The sequence below is a fragment of the Enhydra lutris genome, unplaced genomic scaffold (assembly GCF_002288905.1).
Source record: "Enhydra lutris kenyoni isolate GAN:26980312 unplaced genomic scaffold, ASM228890v2 scaffoldscaffold46, whole genome shotgun sequence".
Lineage (NCBI taxonomy): Eukaryota > Metazoa > Chordata > Mammalia > Carnivora > Mustelidae > Enhydra > Enhydra lutris.
The window spans coordinates 4390829-4408984 of NW_019154130.1; the positions used below are offsets into that span (position 1 = coordinate 4390829).

Consider the following 18156-nt stretch of genomic DNA (forward strand, 5'->3'; position numbering starts at 1 on the left):
AGGGGAGAGGAAAACACAGTCTTGTCTGATGGGGAGAAAGGATAAGTAAGCCTTCTCAGCCCCTGTGATGGGTTTCAGGTGAACAGTTCATTCCCATCAAGAAAGTGGTCAAGTCAGTTTTTGACAGAAAGAGGTTTATCAGTATAGTGAAGCTGTGGTATTAGGACCTGCTTCAGAGATGGGCAAAGCTGGTTTTTTAGGAGAGAAAATAAAAGTCTAAGATGGAACAAGTAAAGCCAGACGTGAGGCCTTTTTGGAAACAGGTAGGTGGAGTGTTGTCTGTTGGAGATGTTTTCCGGTCTCATCCGTGGTTGTAGTATGGAACCCAGAGCAGTTTGGACCAATCATTGGCTCATTCTAGAACACTACACTGAATTCTACCTGCCAGCAGTCTGTAGAGTGGAGTACCTTTCAGAGGAAATTCGGGACACCACAAACATTCCTGTGCAGGTTATCATCTCATGTCAGAAGCTCAGACAGGAAGCAGATTACCTGTTGCTGGGCCTTGGAGGAACACTGAGTGCATTGAGAAGTTGTTAAAACGGCTGCGCCAGTGTCTTCCTACCAGAGCTGCTATTGAGTCCCTGGCACATTAGGACCTAACCCTACAGAACTGCAAGTCCCTACGGGAAAGTTGAAATGATACTCTGGACTGATGAACCCGGATGTTCACCCAGTCACCCAGGCTTCCCGCACCGGCACCTTGAAGCACGTGGACACCCCCTTATCAACACTTCCCACTGGGAGAACCCAGCTTCTCCCAGAACACTAACATTATGCCAGTGGAGGGTAACTAGAAGTCTTGGGAGCCTGCTCAGTTTTTTAGGTGAAGGTCCCAGATTTTTGTTGGTTAAAACTCTTGTGTTCATAACCCATAGGTAGGACATCTATCCAGCCACTTCAGTCCAGTTTCAGCAGAATCCTGCCAGATTATTTCTTTCAATTTCATCTTGATAATTCACTACCTCTTCTGACTCTGGGTGATACAGTGAAGGCCTTGGTGACTGTATAGGGCATTAGAGTTCTATTTACAGTTTGACCTGTGAATTGTGGTTTCCTGCTATAGACAGACACACTTAATGTGCCAAATCTGGACAGAGAATATTTCAGAAGTCCTTTTTGTCAGTCATTATGACAGCCTTTGTATGTGGGTAGCTTCTGCATCTGGTGAAATTGCTAAAACATTCACATTAAAACCATTTTCCTCATTTGAATAAAGCTAATTTGAATATATGTTTACAAATGCCCCCCCCCAAGGGATAGATAAGCCATTCTCTTTCTCTCCCACCCGCTCTACACCCACAATGTGAGCCTGACAAATAGGACAGTGCATATAACGTTGAGCTACAGTGGAAAATTTAGAGCATACTATTCATGTCTAATCATCCCTAGCATCCTTTTTCATGTGGGTGTCAGGCTGTGGAGCAAGATGAGGAAACTAAGTTCTTTGGAGCTGTCAAGGAGCTGTCTGGGGCATGGTCTGGTTGCAAGGACTCCCCGCCAGACTCAAGAGGCCCTTTACTGCAGGCGCCTGGTCTGGGACAGAGACAGCATGGGGAAGAGCTTCCAGAAGGAACTGGTCAGTCTGAAAATGGTGAGTTCTGTTAGGTAGGTGTTGACCACATTATTCACCAAAAGAAAAATAGTTCTAAAGCAGCCCCCAATATAGGGTAACATGAGCACCATGAGAAATGAGCTTCTCCCAGAGTGAGGAGCCTCACTATGTTCACAGTCAGACTGAGACCACCATCTCATAACTATCCACAGTCAGAATGAGAGTCAGAAAAAAGAAAGACCAGTGGGACTGCATATTCCAGTGAGGACAATATATTTGTCTTCTGGACGGACTGTGGAAGCAAAAATGGATAAAGATTCTCCTTCACTGAGAAGAGTTTGCATCAGAGATTAATTTTCTGGTCTGCAGCTGTTAATCTTTTCTCCCCAATTATACACAAATTTTTATTGATTTACTTTAATATACCTGATTCACACAGTCATTCTGAACAGTTTATCTAAATAATATATAGAGATTTTAAATTATGGGTTTTAAATGTCATCAGACATCTCAGATATCCAGAATAACATCACTTGATTTTACCATCTTAATCTGAGCTGTAAGAACAAGTGCTCAAAATGGGGCACCTGGGTAGCTCAGTCAATTGGGTGTCCAACTCTTGGTTTTGACTCAGGTCATCATCTCAGGTCATGATCTCAGGGCTGTGGGATCAGGCCCTGCATCCAGCTTTGTGCTCAGCTGGGAGTCTGCTTCAGATTCCGTCCTTCTGCCCACTCACCCCCACCCCCGGCCCTGCTGAAATAAAAACTAAACCTTAAAAAAAAAAAAAAAAATACCCAGCAGATGACCCACAGGGGTTGTGAGGAGATAAGGTATGGTTTTTCCCATTTGAATTTTAGTTTCTTTATGTGTCTTTAGGTAAGTGTAGATTATTAACTAATTACTTCAGTACTCTTCTAGTCCAAAAAGAATGAGGGATTTTAGAAAATATAGACAATTCACATTAAAGAATAACGCAATTGTTGACTAAGAATCTGTCAGATAAATATAGTATCTTAAAACATTACTCAGCTAATGGAAGCGGAGTAACTTTTTTTCTGAAGATTTTATTTATTTGAGGAAGAGAGCATGAGAGAGAGCAGAGAGCACAAGGGGCAGGGAAAGGGTAGAGAGAGAAGCAGACTCCTAGCTGAGCAGGGAGACCAATGTGGGGCTCTAGCCCAAGACCCTGGGATTATGACTTGAGCCAAAGACAGACAGTAAACAACTGAGCCACCCAGGGACCCCTGAAGTGGAGTAACTTTATAAGTCACTATAATAGGTATTATTGTCTAAGATTTTTAAAAAATAAATTACATGATTTTCTTAAATTGTAGTTATCAGTTGCTCGCGCACGTCGAGATTTACCAACTCTTAAATGATGGTGTGGAAAACCATGAGCTGATAGTAAGGCAAGTGTAAAGGATTTATGAAGTACAATTTAAGTTAGCCTTTGTGCAAAAATCCTACTTTTCTGTAAGAATTAATATGTGTGGGGTTGTCAGTTCCTCCCCACTCCAGCAGGCTGGCTCTGTGACAGCAGGATTTGTGTCTGTTTTATTCATAGGGGTATTCCAATGTCCTTCCTGGTGCCTGGCTCAGAGGTACTCAGAGAAAGGTGCTTGCTTTATTGAAAGAACAAACTGGGATGCTTTATGTGACCCCACTGAGGAAAATAGGACCCTCCTTACACCCCAAATTCACAAAACAGTGCATGAGAGAATTTGCCTCAAGAATACTAAAGGGCACCTGAATAATTTAATTCTGTTATGCAGCCTTCCATGTCACACTAGAATACTTTCATCCCTTTATTAATACAGAGGTTTTTTTAAAGAGATAAATAGCTTTTCAATTTGTACCTGTATCTTTAAATTCTATTTCTAAACTGGGATTTTTTTTTTTTTAAGATTTTACTTATTTATTTGACAGAGCGAGAGATCACAAGTAGGCAGAGAGGCAGGCAGAGAGAAAGGGGGAAGCAGGCTCCCTGCTGAGCAGAGCCGGATGCGGGGCTTGATCCTAGGACCCCCGAGATCATGACCGGAGCTGAAGGCAGAGGCTTAACCCACTGAGCCACCCAGGCACCCCGTAAACTGGGATTCTTACAACCTGATTATTTTTACTTTGGAAGAGACCTTTTCTAAGTAGAAAACCATTTTAAGATTTACCAGCTCGACACTAATTTCTTTGATTTTTCCAATACATTTGTGCAAATAATGAAGTTTAAATTATGGCTCTTTTTTATAAATAGCATTTCCTGGTGATCATGGAGCCTGTTCTTTCATTTTTCCCAGCCTGGAAAGCTTTTCTTAAAGTGCTAGTAGTATGCATAAATTTTAGGGGTTTTGGCATGGCATGGTTTTATAAATTAATTTGGAGTCCTTAAAATCCGTTTAAGATTCATATATACTATTTAATGGTCTCCTTAAAAACAGGAATTCCTTTGCATTCAAGAAATGTTAAAGCCTTTAGACATCAAAATTTCCTAGAGATTCATTAACTGTTCTAGATCAGAGTACTCCCATGGAAAGTGTATATTGGGTCAATTTTGATATATCCATTTATCATCTCTAAAAATACCACTTTTGTAACCGTAATACTGGAGTCCCTATTTGGGGTTTCAGAAATCTCTCATATTCGCCCTTTCCGCTTCTCAGGTCTTAAGCATTTATAGGAAAAGACATCTTAGACTGTCAGATAAAGGGAGGAACATTATTATATTCTTTTTTTTTTAATAGACTTTATTTATTTGACAGAGATCCCAAGCAGGCAGAAAGGCAGGCAGAGAGAGAGGGAAGCAGGCTCCCTGCTGAGCAGAGAGCCTGATGCTCCATCCCAGGACCCTGCCGAGCCGAAGGCAGAGGCTTTAATCCACTGAGCCACCCAGGCGCCCCAAGAACATTATTATATTCTTAAGCAAATTGGAGTTTACATGCAGCTCTTTTCTTCCAAGCAAAAGAAAGAAAGACAGTGTGTGTGTTTCTGGCCAGCATGGGGAGGCGGGTAAAGCAGCACCTTCCCTCAGCCGCACCTCACCTCGAGCTTCGGCGGTGGGGGAGAAGCTCTCTCGAACGGCAGCCCTTCCCTCTCGGGTCAGCAGCTGGTTGCAGGGAGAGCCCCGCGCATGGCTGGAGCTGGTCCTTAAGAGCTCCATCCACCGCAGCTTACCGGCCAGCCAGGAAGCCCAAGGAGGGCGGGGTAAACCTCAAGCAAGAGAGGAAAAAGAGGCCTGCCTCCAGTTAGACTGACTCGGGCCCCGGGCTTCTCAGCCGCCGTACTGTTTCAGGCTGCATCGTCCTCTTGCGACATCTGTCCTGTGCACTGTAGGCCATTCTGCAGCACGCCTCACCTCTCCCCGCTAGATGCCGGACATGCCCCTTACCTGATTGGGACAACCCCGGTGCCCAGACGAGAACCACCACTCTAACTGGGTCACACCCTGAAGCGGATGGAATGCCTTGTGTTCTTCCTTTAATTCCGACTGCTTACAGTTGTCTCACATCGTAACATTCACGCGTGAATTCCGTCTGCTCTTGAAATATGTATGTTATATGTATGTATGTAGATATGTGTGTCTTGCATCAGCCACAAAACAATGACTGCGTCAATTCTCTAACAAAGAGAAAAAGCTGCTTATGGAGAGCAGGTTAGAGTCAGACTGCAGAGGCGGGCCAGCTCCTCAAGACCCAAGCAGTCACCACTCTTCCCACTCTCTGCTAGGTTGTACCCACCCCAGCAGGGATGCAGCCTCCCCTTTGTACTCCCCATTCTGTTTAGCCATCTGAGTGTGGCACCGATGGTTGATGTGGATGGACACACTCAAAGTCCATCCGAATAAGGAATTTGTCAGTGTCTACATTTATTTTAATCTTCCACAGGAAGAGAGAAATGCCAGGCCCCTCTCTAACCAGGAAACCTTAAAGGTTTCTATATTTTCACATAAGAAATGTCACTTTAAGTTGTATTATTAAAACAAAAAATCACTGGGCACCTGGATGGCTCAGTCAGTTAAGCACCTACCTTCGGCTCAGGTCATCATCCCAGGATCCTGGGTTGGAGCCCCACATTGGGCTCCCTGCTCAGTGGGGAGCCTGTTTCCCCCTCTCCCTCTGCCCCTCCACCCTGCTAGCTTTCTCCCACTTTCTCTTGCTCTCTCTCAAATAAATAAAATCTTTAAATCAATAAATTATCAATGAGATAACTAATTAGAAAAGCAAACTTTTCGAAATCAAAACTTATATTTTAAGTGAATTAGCAACAATCTCTAACGACTAGCTGTCTTAAAATACTTATTTGGTAGTGAAACAGAAGTATTCATTTCCACACAGGAGAGCGGAGTACGATTGTAGTTCTTTAACAGAACCAGTGTCTTGGAGCACCTGGGTGACTCAGATAGTTAAGTGTCTGCCTTCAGCTCAGGTCATGATCCCAGGGTTCTGGGATCAAGCCCCGCATCAGGCTCCCTGCTCCATGGAGCCTGCTTCTCCCTCTGCCTGCCACTCCCCCTGCTTGTGTGCATGCGCTCTCTCTCTCTAAAAAAAAATCTAAAAAAAAAAAAAAAAAAAAACTAGCTTCTTAACCCAGACACAAAGGAGTGTCTGCTTTACTGCAGCTTTAGGAGGAAAGAAATATTTTTTTATTATGAGATCTTTTTTTTTTTTTTTCACGAGCAGCATTCTCAAGAGTAAGCCCCGGACTTCTAGTTAGCATCAAGCAAAACAAGAATAGACCCGAGAAGCTTAAAACTTAACATGGGGAAAGAAAAGGGCAGGAGAGGACTTAGAACAAATGGAACGTGGAGCAAACACTGTTCTGCTTCTGCAGGGCACACACTAAAGCATTTGTGGGTTGTCACCTTCGTGTGGGACGAGGAGCAGGGCCCAGGGCTAAGGGCGTGGCCATGGCGTCAGCCCAGTTGGGGATGAAGGCCAGCCCTGCCACTCTGCTAGCTGTGACTTCAAGTTATTGAACCTGTCGAAGCTTGTTTGTTAACGTGTAAAACGAATGTGTGAAAGGGCATAGCTTGGCACAAGGCATTAAAAGCATTCTGTGCAGGTGGTTTCCCCAGAGCGGGAGGATGTGCTGTCAGGCTCTTGCCTTCCATAATCCTGCACCACCAGACTAAATACTCTTCAGGTTTCGCCTCTGTTGGATAAAACCTCAGTTTTCCCCCATTTTCTTGCTCTTCTTCCAGCTCCATTTTTCTGAGTGGCTTTTAATAAGCAACTGAAATCCAACCCTGGTTTTTCTGTCTAACCTTATTTTCTACCACTCCCCAGAATGTTCTTTCCATGTTCAGCTTGGCCTCACTGCTACTCTAAAGACCCCACATTTACCTCACCAGAAGCACCTTCTCCCATGTGAACCCGGTCCCTCTTCAAAACAAAACCATCTCTGCCCTGACAGTCCTGCTCCTCTCAGCACTCACCAGGGGCTCCCACATGCCTGGCAGTGCAGACAGCCCTGGGAATGCTCAAATGACCGGGACCCTGCCTCCCAGGGATGTATACAGCCTCGTGTGGGAGACAGGCAGGTAAATCAGAAAGCACTTCAGGCGCCATGCGAGGCAAACCCTTCCCCTGGTCCCTGTTCTTGGCATATACCTCAGGAGGATTTCATTATACTTTGTTCTCTTTGGCTGAGTCTCACAACCCCGGTAGATTGTAGGCATAGGACTGAGTACACAGCGGGTGCCAAGGACCGTATGCTGGCTTGATAGTTAATAGGCACAAGTTTAAAAGGAGGATGGGTTGCTCGGCCTATTCTAACAGGCCTCGGCAACTTCAAAAGGTAAAAAAAAACGGTGATGTCCAGCTGCTGGTGCTCACCATAACCTCTTGGTGATTCAAGTGGTTCCCGGGCTTTCAGAAGTCCTGTAACAGTACATTTTTGAAATGGGAAGTCCGACAGTAGAAATAAAGAATGGTCCCGTGAATGGAATAAAGTCAGCTTAACAGAGAACTTGCTGCATTGTCCACGTTTTTCTCACGTCATGGCCCAGGAAAGCCTCTTCGAAACTTGGCATGAGCATTTCCTCATTTCTGAGTCTCTGACTCCAATGGAAAGTGCCTCCGGCGTGAACCAAGCCCTTGATCTGAACGTGGCACAGCCACATCCTGAGTTCAGTGTTGTGCACCAAGGATTGATACGGTTGACTCATGACAGAAATAACTTTTCCACCTGTAGATAAGCTGCCCCAACAAGATCCCGTATGTCACAAACTCAGAATATACCGAACACGCCCACACTTTCCCTCCCACTGAAATTTTTATGTGGCCTGATAGTTTTTGGGTCTTTTTATTTGAGAGATTCCCCAAAGTTATGTGTGAACTGGCTATCCTTCCCTCCTTTGCCTTATTGCCATGCCAGTGGGAGAAATATTTCAACATCCTCTCACCTCACCAATACAAAATACACGACCTAACAGGGCAGGGTGTCAGACCAGAGATTGGCTGAAAACACCACTAAAGCGCCACAGGGAACCCTTTCCCAAAGGACCAACTCCGATTGCTAGAGGGAGGCATTCATTATTCTAGGTGTTGGAGACATAGCAGGGAACAGACAGAAAGGCCCTTGTTCCCATGGAGTTTACATTCTGATAATATAAGAGAGGTAAATGACCAAATTGTAGATAGTGATAAATGCTAGGGAGACAAAAAATGGGGTAGTGTGATTATGATGGCAGCTAAGATAAAACTATTAAATCATTCTTGCAGTGCAGAGCGAGAACAGACCCGTAATGGTGTCTGGGGGTGCCTGGGAAACCTGTTTGGGTGATTCTCCACATTACAGTCATAATGGTAGCAAGCCCACACTTCAGGCGTGGTTCTAAATGCTTTTCATCTCTGCTGCCGAGTGTGGTAGCCCCCGGCCATATGGGGCTATTTAAATTTGAACTAATTCAAATCAGAATAAATGCAAGGGGGAAAAAGTGAATCTCAGACCTACTGGCTGCATTTCAAGTGCTCAGTGTGGCCCGTGACCACTCTCAGACAGCTAAGAGTAGACTGAATCACCGCCGTAGGTCCTATTGGCTAGTGCGTCTTCAGAGGAGCTCATTTCATTTTCCTAGCAACCCTGACAAAATGGGTGCTGCCTTCCCATTTCGCAGATAAGGAGAATGAGGCACAGAGAGCTAGACATAGCTTGTCCAAAGTTGCATGGTTAATATAAGACAGGGCTAGGATTCAAACCATGCCTATGGGGGGTTAATTCGTACCCTGCTATGTCACCGGGGCCCATGGATGACTTGAGTTCACTTATGCAGTCCACTTTCCACAGGACTGCGGCTGATCGAGGTGGTTACGCCTCGGTAAAACCTTGTCACAGGATGCTTTAAGATTCAGTGAAAAGAAATTCTGAGCCAAGGGCTAGGTCTTCCCTGTCTAAAAATGCAGGCCTATATTAGCACAACTCCCCCCTTGGAAAGAAAAGAGGGAGCTACAAAGCAGCAAGATAATACCAGGCTGGGGTGTGATCTCCACAGAGCAGACCATCTAAGCTGTCTGTGCCTGTTTTCCAGCACGTGAAGGTGGAAGATAGTAAGTACCCACCCCAATGGGCTGCGGTAAGGATTTGGTGAGGCGCAGCACGGGGGGTGCTCAGCACCATGGCCAGCACCTGCTGCGCCAGGCGGGAGGCGCCAGCTGTCACCACCACCATGCCTGCCCCCTTCTGTAATGGCCACTGGGATGGAAAGCTCCACCGTGCACTGTGAACAGCCAGGATGGACACCTTCTCCCGAAGCTGCCATGAGACCTTGTGATTCCAAACACCGCACACTGGAAGTGGAGGACAGCACCGGGCAGGCCCAAGGGGGAGAAGATGTCCCCTTTGGAAACAGATTTGTGTTTAGCTCATACACAATACTTGTCAATTGAGGCAAGTGTCTTACTTCTCTGAGCCCTTGTTCCTTAAAAAATGGTCATAATCATACCCATCTTGTGTAACAGTTTCAGTAATTAAATGATGATCTACCTATGAGCCTGGCACATTGACAGCTCGTCAATAATAGCCATACTTACATTGATGAATGATTTTTAGCTTCTCATGACTAAAAAATGTCTGAGTATTTTCTTGCCCAGATGGCTTGGACTGACCCAGAGGCTGGGTTAGGGCAGAGACAGAACAACTTGTCATCCAACACCATCACCATTAGCACATTCAACTGCAGTGGCCAAACCCCAGAAGAGCAAGGCAGAGCCAGCTGAAAAGCATCATGGGGCACACACGTAGCAGCTGTCTCCCTGATGTGGAAGTTGCTCCACACAGGTCCTCACACCCCCAGCGAGAAAAGTGACCCCTTACATGACCTGATGCAAAACAGGAGGAAAAACAAATCCCCTAGGCTCCCAGCTAACCCGCAGACTTTAACCAGAGTTGGAGAAACCAGAAGATGCTGGAACACCCAACCAAAGAATTTGGGACTTCAAATGGAAAATCTGGACATGCTAAGCCCAAATTGCTCATTTCCAAAGATGTGGATACATCGAGTGCTCATTAAAAGTATCCAGATAAAAGTGGGCCCTGGAAAAGTGCGTCATGAACTAAGATTCTAGTTAACCCCGTCATGGGAACATGGGTCAGATACAAGAGAAAACAACAAGAGACAGTTGTACAAATGGAGAAAGTGACAAAAGTGTAAAAGAATTATGACCTTTAAAAGGTCAAGGTCAGTAAGAGTAAGAGAATACTGAACTGTGCTCCATTCTTTGGAAATTCCTTACAGAACACAATGATGTTTACTTTCCCCAATTTCTGCGCTCCTCCCACGGCTGATAGCTCATCTGTGAAGTACAGCTGCCCTCCCTCTCATTTTGCTTCTCTTTATTTGTTTTCCTTTATTTCCACTGGGCTAATGTACTGGCGGCTCATCTATCTAGTATGATCTAGCGTGATCCAAATTAGGTTGCAAAGATGAGCCCGAAGATGGCACGCACAGCACCTGGCAGCCCCCTCGAGCCCATCAGCTACATCTGGCTCTCAGCATTGCCTGTTGAAGTGACAGACCTCCGTGGATCCATGTTTCATGAAGAGTTTTCCTCCTCTCTGGAACCTAGGGAAGTATGGGATCCTGGGAGTTCTCTTGTGCGCTGACATAATAAAGACTCATTGTGAGCAGAAAGAACTTTATGGGAGTCAGCCTGAAATGCTACCAGTAAATGTGCCTCATTCACTCTGCACAGACAGGAAGCTCACAGAAAGGAAACTGCAGGAACTGAGTAATCTCAGGTCAGGACTGTCAAATCACAAGATGGAGAGAGTCAAAGGGTCACACGGCTGTAGGTGGACATGCTGAAGCCATCCAAAAAAAGTGATAGGAGATGAAGATCTAGGTAAATGCCTCCTTAAAAGACTAAGTTTATCTTCTTTTCAGATTACTGGTATTCAAGCTATGTTATTCATAAAAATAAGTGTCTAGTAAAAACAAGTATTTTACTAGTGATCATCAGAAGATATGTAATTACTGAAATTAAGTGCCTGGCCACTGTGACTTTGGTTGTTGAGTTGACTATTGTTAGACCATTTTAATAATTTTGAAGATCTCTATTGTTTTCCCTGTTTAAACTCTTCTGAAATAATTAGTGCAGACTGATTTTGCAGAAGGGCAAGTCAGAGGAGGTGAATCGTTTTGGCTCAATTGCCAAGCTAAATTACGAAGCTGTCTGAGATGACGCAGGGGGACTGGGCAGAGCTCACCCACCTAAATCACAAGGATAAGGTCTCTTTTCTCTGTAAGTGATAATCTTCCCAGACGCCCCATAAGGGTTTAGCTAAATATGTCCTATTAGCACTAATGAAACTATTGACTGTTCTGCCTTTTGTAAGCAATAAAGGAAAAGTTTGGCTAAATTGAAGTGCTTAGAGCTTCAGTTAGTAATAACCTTTCTTTCCTTGAAATCTACACTGTAATTACGCAGGTCCACAAGATGGATAAAGGAAGCCCTATCAGTTAAATCAGTTGAAATGGTTCATCTGTTTGGCAGAGCACATCGAGAGATATTTTTAAAGCAAACGAACACATCTTCTCAGCCTAGGACATACAATTTAGATTGTGATCATCAAGTGCTAAGATTTAAGGAGAATCTCCTATTTCATTATGGTGAAAAGGCAGTTCTGCATTTGGGTCACTACATCTTTTAGGTTACCCACCAGTAGACAATTAAAATCTGCAGTAATCACAGTCGGTGTAGAAATGGAAACACTAATCAGATATGACCTGCTTATTTTCCCTTCCATTTAAAGGAAAATATCACTGGATAGAACTGTATGTGTGGTAAGTGGGAGACTTATACGTCCCTAAATTATTGGCTCAGGACCATCTTGGTAAATGACAAGCTTACTAGAAGTTTGCAGGTGGCGTTGCTATTGAGTTGTGAATGTTTTCATCTCTAGCCTCTGCAATGAGGTTACCGGGGTGGTCCCCAGAGGGCAGTCATCCTGGATACTGTGCGGAAGGACAGGAGGAGGACCACAGGGAGAGTGGGAAGGGCCAAGTGGAGCCACCACTTGGCCATCTCTTTCCCTGGAGGTGACTTCTCTTTAAGACTTTTCTCTTTGAAGTAAAAAGTGCTGAGCTGAGTCTCTACTGGTATTATGTCTGGACATCGACCCCCACCCCCCCAACCCCTAGCCAGGAGATGGGCGTGCTGGTGCTGATGTGTCTGCCACATGGTGTGGGCATTCTGGCTATTAAGTAGCCCAGTGTTCTCGGAGGCCCAGGGCATTCCCAGAAGGTACCATGTGATTTTAGGCCATGGAGCTCATGCATCTGCCCACCTTGGCCTGCACTGCCCACTTAGAGACACTCTTAGACAATCTGAAACACAGACTGAGATGTTTTTGTGTGGAGGGGCTGAGAACCTACCAGTGTATAGACACCTGACGTGGTTTTTAAATAGAAGCCAAACAGAAACTCTTCAAGTATGAGATAATCAGACTGCAGAGAAACTTGGTTAATAAATCCATCGTGGAGGCCCCTGGTGACTGCAGACTTCCCAGACAGCCACGTATCACATTCCCGTGTCTAATTGCCAATCTCTCTAATCACATCTGTTACCACTTTAATGTTAGGCTGTACATGCTTTCAGGAGGAAATGGCTGTCAGTGTCTAAAGAATCGTTGATGGGCCTTGTACTTTATGATGGATAATGTCAGAGAATTACAAGAATGCATAATGCATGGGAGCAGGGAGGTACTCAAGTGCACATGGTGATCATTGCATGTCTCGGGGAGACCCGAATTGTTGCTTTTGTAAAAATGGCCTTCCCGTTAATTATTCTTGGTTCTGGTAAACAATTCAAGCAACCCAAGACTATCCTGGAACAAAATAATTAAAAACATGATACTGCTTTGCTAGTGGATAGTTAATGATTATCTTTTTTTGAGAGAGATCACTTTTTAATTTTTTTCTGACTATAATACATATTCATCATTTAAGCACCTTTAGGGAGTATCAAAATAGAATTTTTAAGAAGTAAAATCATCCACAATCCACCATCTAGAGATAAATGCTTTTAACACTTTGTTGTATATCCTTCTAGATGTTGTCTCCATTTATATGGGCAAAAATATGACATTAAATATACAACTTTTATATACTTTCTTGACTTACCCTGTCGTAGACTATTTCCTTGTTGGTAAATACATACCTTGTTGGTAAATACATACCTACATGAGATCATTCATGATGATCTCAGAGTTTGCATGCTATGCTAACCTCTTATCAGCAGACATTCAGATTACTTTGTGAGATGGTTATCTTGCAAAAAAAAAAAAAAAAAAGAAGATGCTTTTCTTTCTTTTTTTTTTTTTTTCTTTTTTCTTTGCTTTCTACTGGAGTTTTCCTCTTTTAGCTTTTGGAGACATACCTATTTAAAAAAGATGTGCCACCTACCTAGCCAGAGACTCTCCATCATCTCCATCTGCTCTGCCCCTCATGCTTGTGCTTTCTCTCAAATAAATTTTTTAATTTATTTTTTTAAAGATTTTATTTATTTATATGACAGAGATCACAAGTAGGCAGAGAGGCAGGCAGAGAGAGAGGAGGAAGCAGGCTCCCTGCTGAGCAGAGAGCCCGATGCAGGGCTCCATCCCAGGACCCTGGGATCATGACCTGAGCTGAAGGCAGAGGCTTTAACCCACTGAGCCACCCAGGCACCCCTAATTTATTTATTTTTTAAGATTTTATTTATTTATTTGAGAGAGAGCACATATACAAGCAAGGGAAGTGGCAGGCAGAGGAAGAGGGGGAAGCAGGTGACCCCCCCCGAGCAGGAACCTGATGTAAGGCTCAAGCCCAGGATCCTAGGATTATGACCTGAGCCAAAGGCAGGACATTTAACCGACTGGGCCACCCAGGCAACCCCAAATAAAACTTTTAAAAAATCTAGTTCTCTAAGAATGATTAGTAAAGATTTTCCGTCATTTTCAAGAACAATTGCATCTTTTGTTTTCAACATTTTTTTGCTTCTGGTTTTTTGTTTTGTTTTGGTTTGGTTTTGGTTTTCTTTTTTTTTAATTAGAGAGAAAGTATGAGTAGAGGAAGGGGAGAGGGAGAGGGAATCCCAAGCAGACTCCACACCAAGCAAAGAGCCCAGTGTAGGGCTCCGTCTCATGACCCCAAGGTCATGACCTGAGCGGAAATCAAGAGTTGGACGCCCAAATGACTGAGACACCAAGGTGCCCCTTTTTGCTTCCACTTTGTCACGGTGTTCATTCGCCTTACCAGAATATTTCTGGAGTGGTCATTGAATGCTTACGTGCCCTGGCAATGATGTCCTAATTCTTGGGGATTCTTAAAAGTTGAATTTCTTAAATACATGTGCAAGTGGAAATAGGTCCTACAACTTAAAACAGTTTTTTACCTAGGACTGTTGTGAATTCAGAATAATGTCAGTATTCATTTTCAGATGAGTAAGTTTTCTTTCCTAAAAGCAGGTATTTTGGATTGAGAGTTGATGGCCTAATTAGTCTTGGACCTTTTTTAGCTTCTTGAGGAGCATTTCAGATTGTTTCTAAGTAAGAAGCAGGCTTTATAGTCCCTGAGGGCGCCTTGCTCTGCCTAACTCTTTATTCTCTGCCCAAATGCTTCTCTCCACTGCAAATGGAAGATAAAGGCCAGCAGAAAATGCTTTTGTTTCCTTTTATGTTTCTCTGTTTAGAGGTAACTAGAATTTCTTCCCTTGCTCATTTCCATACTTAGATGATGTTTTGGAAATACCGGAAGGTAGGACTCACTAAGCAACTTGGGGGTTTGTTTGCATAACTGTGGGCCAGCATTTACATGAAAACAGTATAGCTAACATTTACAACATTTACAGCTCACATTTAGTTACAGCTAACTGCACTTACTGCACCCCGACACTGTATGTGGCTGCCGTTTGCTCTTGGAACAACTCTATGAGTTAGATCCTGTGATGATTTAGGTGACAAGATGGGGTTCAGATTTAATCCTGGTGAGCCTCCTCAAGAGCTTGTCTGTTGTGGTCTTGTTTATCTCCCCGTGTTCAGCAAGTTGTCTTTGGGCCTCGGGTTCTTAATCTTGAAATAAAGGGGGGTTGGAATAGCTAACTGATTTTGAAGGTTTTCTCACCCGCAACTGTTTGAGTCCAGGAATCTGCCTAAAAAAACCACTTCCCTGCTAGAAATCCGCTCACACTGAATGTCTACACTTGCTGCCTTTGTCCCTGGCCAACCTCCGTTTTCTCCATGGCAATGCCTACACTCTAGGACCTGTAGGAGAGCGGCACTCAGAGTCCCCAGGAGAAGGCCACAGAGGTCCTTGTCACAGAACACTGGGACACCACGGCTTGCTCAGGGCCAGGCAGCTCCCGTCAGGTCACAGGCCTTGCCAAAGGCGCAGAGAGGGCAAGGACGGACTGCAGCTGTTCTGATCACTCGTGGCATGAGGGAACCTAACGTGAATGGATTATAACTTATTCATGACTAGAATCTAAAATAGCTTCTTATAACTAATTCACAGCTACCATGTGAGTGCTAGTGTGCTATTTTTTCAGATTCTAAAATTATTACCCTGGTTCCACAGGCTTTGTGTTGAGCGAAAAGATAAGTCTGCTTTTGATTGCCCAGGAACAAAGAAGTTTCCCATTTTTAAATGGTGGGACCCTTTCCCATCAAAAATACTCCATTGCTTTAGTCTAAGAAATGTGGTAAAGCACACTTTAAAATATTGCTTCTGGCATGTCAAGGAGTTGGGGATGAGGTCATGTTCAAATCAGTGCTGCCGTAGTGATTTTTGATTAATGCATGTAATTCTAGTGAAGACCTCCACTCGGCAACATAGGAAGCATTAAGCATTGTAAAATTATCTGAAGCTGGCTGGTAACGCATGAGTTCAGATGTGAAGGAAGAATGGAAGTTCATTAGGCAAGAGGGTAGGAGGTAGTTTGCCGGGAGAATTCCAAATGGAGGGAACAAGGCATGCAAAGGCCCTGTGTTGAGGGAGGGGTGTGGCAGATGAGGTGGGGGAGGACAGCAGTTTTGATGGAGGCCCTCGGGGGTCACTAGTGTGGAGGGAGGCTAGGGAGGGCAAGTGGAGCAGTTGGGGCCTCTGGAATGCATCACAGGGATGCGACATGGTCAGAGCTGTGTTTGCAGATGAAAATGTAGGCAAGATCTGCGCGTGTGCTCGGGAGGGATGTTGAGGAAAAGGTATGTGTTTAAAAGGGGACGAAAGCGAGTCTGGCTTTTGTTCTTCCCCATCGAAGCACCAGAGCTGCTCTGGGCAGCGGGGCAGAGGTGTGGCCTTTTGACCCCACACAGACTCATTGCTGAGTCAGCCCCAGACTACAACAGGGAGTGTGGCCCTGGCTTTCGGGCTGGGCACCCTCCTAGACCCCAAAGACCAGGACACACATGCAATGCTATGTGTGCCCTAATATTTCTCCTCAAGCTAGCTTAGTGGCTTCATAAAGCGTCCTGCTAGGCCCAGAGTGCCCTGCCCTCAGCCGGCTTCCTAGACAACTTTGCTGGTGAGACTTTTTGCCATACTGGCTGGTGAGCAGTGCCCTTCGGTCATTGTCTGTCTAAGCTGGAGTGCAGAGAGCCCATGGATCCTGCCCCGGTGAGCAGTGCACTGTAGGCCATCACGTTGTCCAGGCCTGATGCGGCTGGAGGGCACCGTGCTCCCGTGCTGAGCGGCCACCGCAAGGTACCCTGCTTATTCCCCGCGCCAGGTCAGAGCATTTGAGATGTGATACAGATGTTTGGAAAAGCATCTGGATTCCTGCATGGAACTGAGACCTCCCCCAGCCTTCAGGATTCTCGCCCACAGAGCCTGAGGATCCAGAGAAGCCGCAAGGCTCGGATGCAGCATTCCCTGATTGATGAGTTCCCTCGTCGGTGGGATATTCCTGTTCCTCCTCGGGGGAGTATTGCAAGAACAAATGACGTAAGTGATAGGAGAGCACTTGGTGCGTGTACAAGTGGAGATGGCCCATAAATAAAATTATCGTGTCATCATTTATACATTAATGCCCTGAAAGAGAGGAAAGAACATTACTTGTGAGTTAGGATGAGCATCGGACACGAGCTACTGACAGGCCATTTGTCCTCATGCTGCCGCACAGCCGCCTCGGCGAGGTCGGGGCCAATATCTCTCCAAGGACCTTCATTAAAAGCATGTTATCACCAGGAGACGGTGTTAACATCCCTCCCCACGCTGGGAGGCGGTCTTGGCCAGGTCTCCAAAACCCCTCTGTAGAATTTGGAATAGCAAGCCTTTGTCAAACATTAATTTTCCCAACATGAGGAGTGAATCGCCAATTAACAGAAATTAACTACCTAATGAATTTACCACAGGAAAAACATCCGTGTGTGGCTTAACCTCCAAATCGTGGTCAAGGTAGCCTGTTCAGCGGTCTCCCTTCAGGATGCCGTGTCTGCTGCCTCGGCCCGAGAACCCTGGCCGAGCCATGTATGCCGTGGGTGGGGGTCCTGCCCTCTGGCTGCCACCATGGCCGGGCCCTGGAATGCCAGTCACTTGGAAGCCCATCTTTTGCAGCTGAGGACAGCGTCTCTGAGAGGAGAGGAGGACAGTGTCCAGGCCGCGCTGCCTTTGGCCAAGCCAATAACTATGAAATTGCTGACAGCTCCCAGCGATGCTTAGAAACAAAATTGGATTGCCTCGAGACAAAAAGCCGCAATACAAAGAACCCACAATTTGTAGCATATGCCCTTTTGACACAGAAAGTGCAGTGTTGTGCAAGCCGTGCTCTGGGAGAGTCGCCCTCCATTACTGGTTGACACACGGTCGAGAGGGGATGAATGCCTTTACTCAAGCAGGATGTATTATTCATGGGTAGTAGACGCCCTGCATTTTTACCTTCATCCATCACACTGACCCTTTCATGGATGAGTCACAAATGCTCCTTCATGTCTCTGACTCCCAGAGTGTCTTAGAAATTCTGAATTAAGCCTCTCAGGACCACCTTCATTTCTTCCTCCAAATTAGCCACATCTCCCAGCTGTGTCTCTGTGGTCTAAACGGGAGGCTTCTGTAGCTTCGTTCTTGCCCATTTACTGGGAGGATGAGGTCATGACCGTGATTGCATGTCACAAGAGCTATAAGAAATTGAAAG

The 18156-nt window shown here is 45.1% G+C and overlaps 1 protein-coding gene across 2 annotated transcripts in view; it reads left to right on the forward strand.

Moving 5' to 3' along the window:
- The window catches only part of LOC111156548 (coiled-coil domain containing 92), a 30790-nt gene that overhangs the window by 5975 nt on the left and 6659 nt on the right, over nucleotides 1–18156 (forward strand). The window contains exon 2 of one of the 2 annotated variants that reach the window (XM_022517515.1): nucleotides 16753–16967. The exons of the other annotated variant lie outside the window; for it this stretch is intronic. The gene's annotated coding sequence lies outside the window, so the exon portion shown is untranslated. The remainder of the gene's footprint in view (nucleotides 1–16752; nucleotides 16968–18156) is intronic. 2 annotated transcript variants of the gene reach the window in all.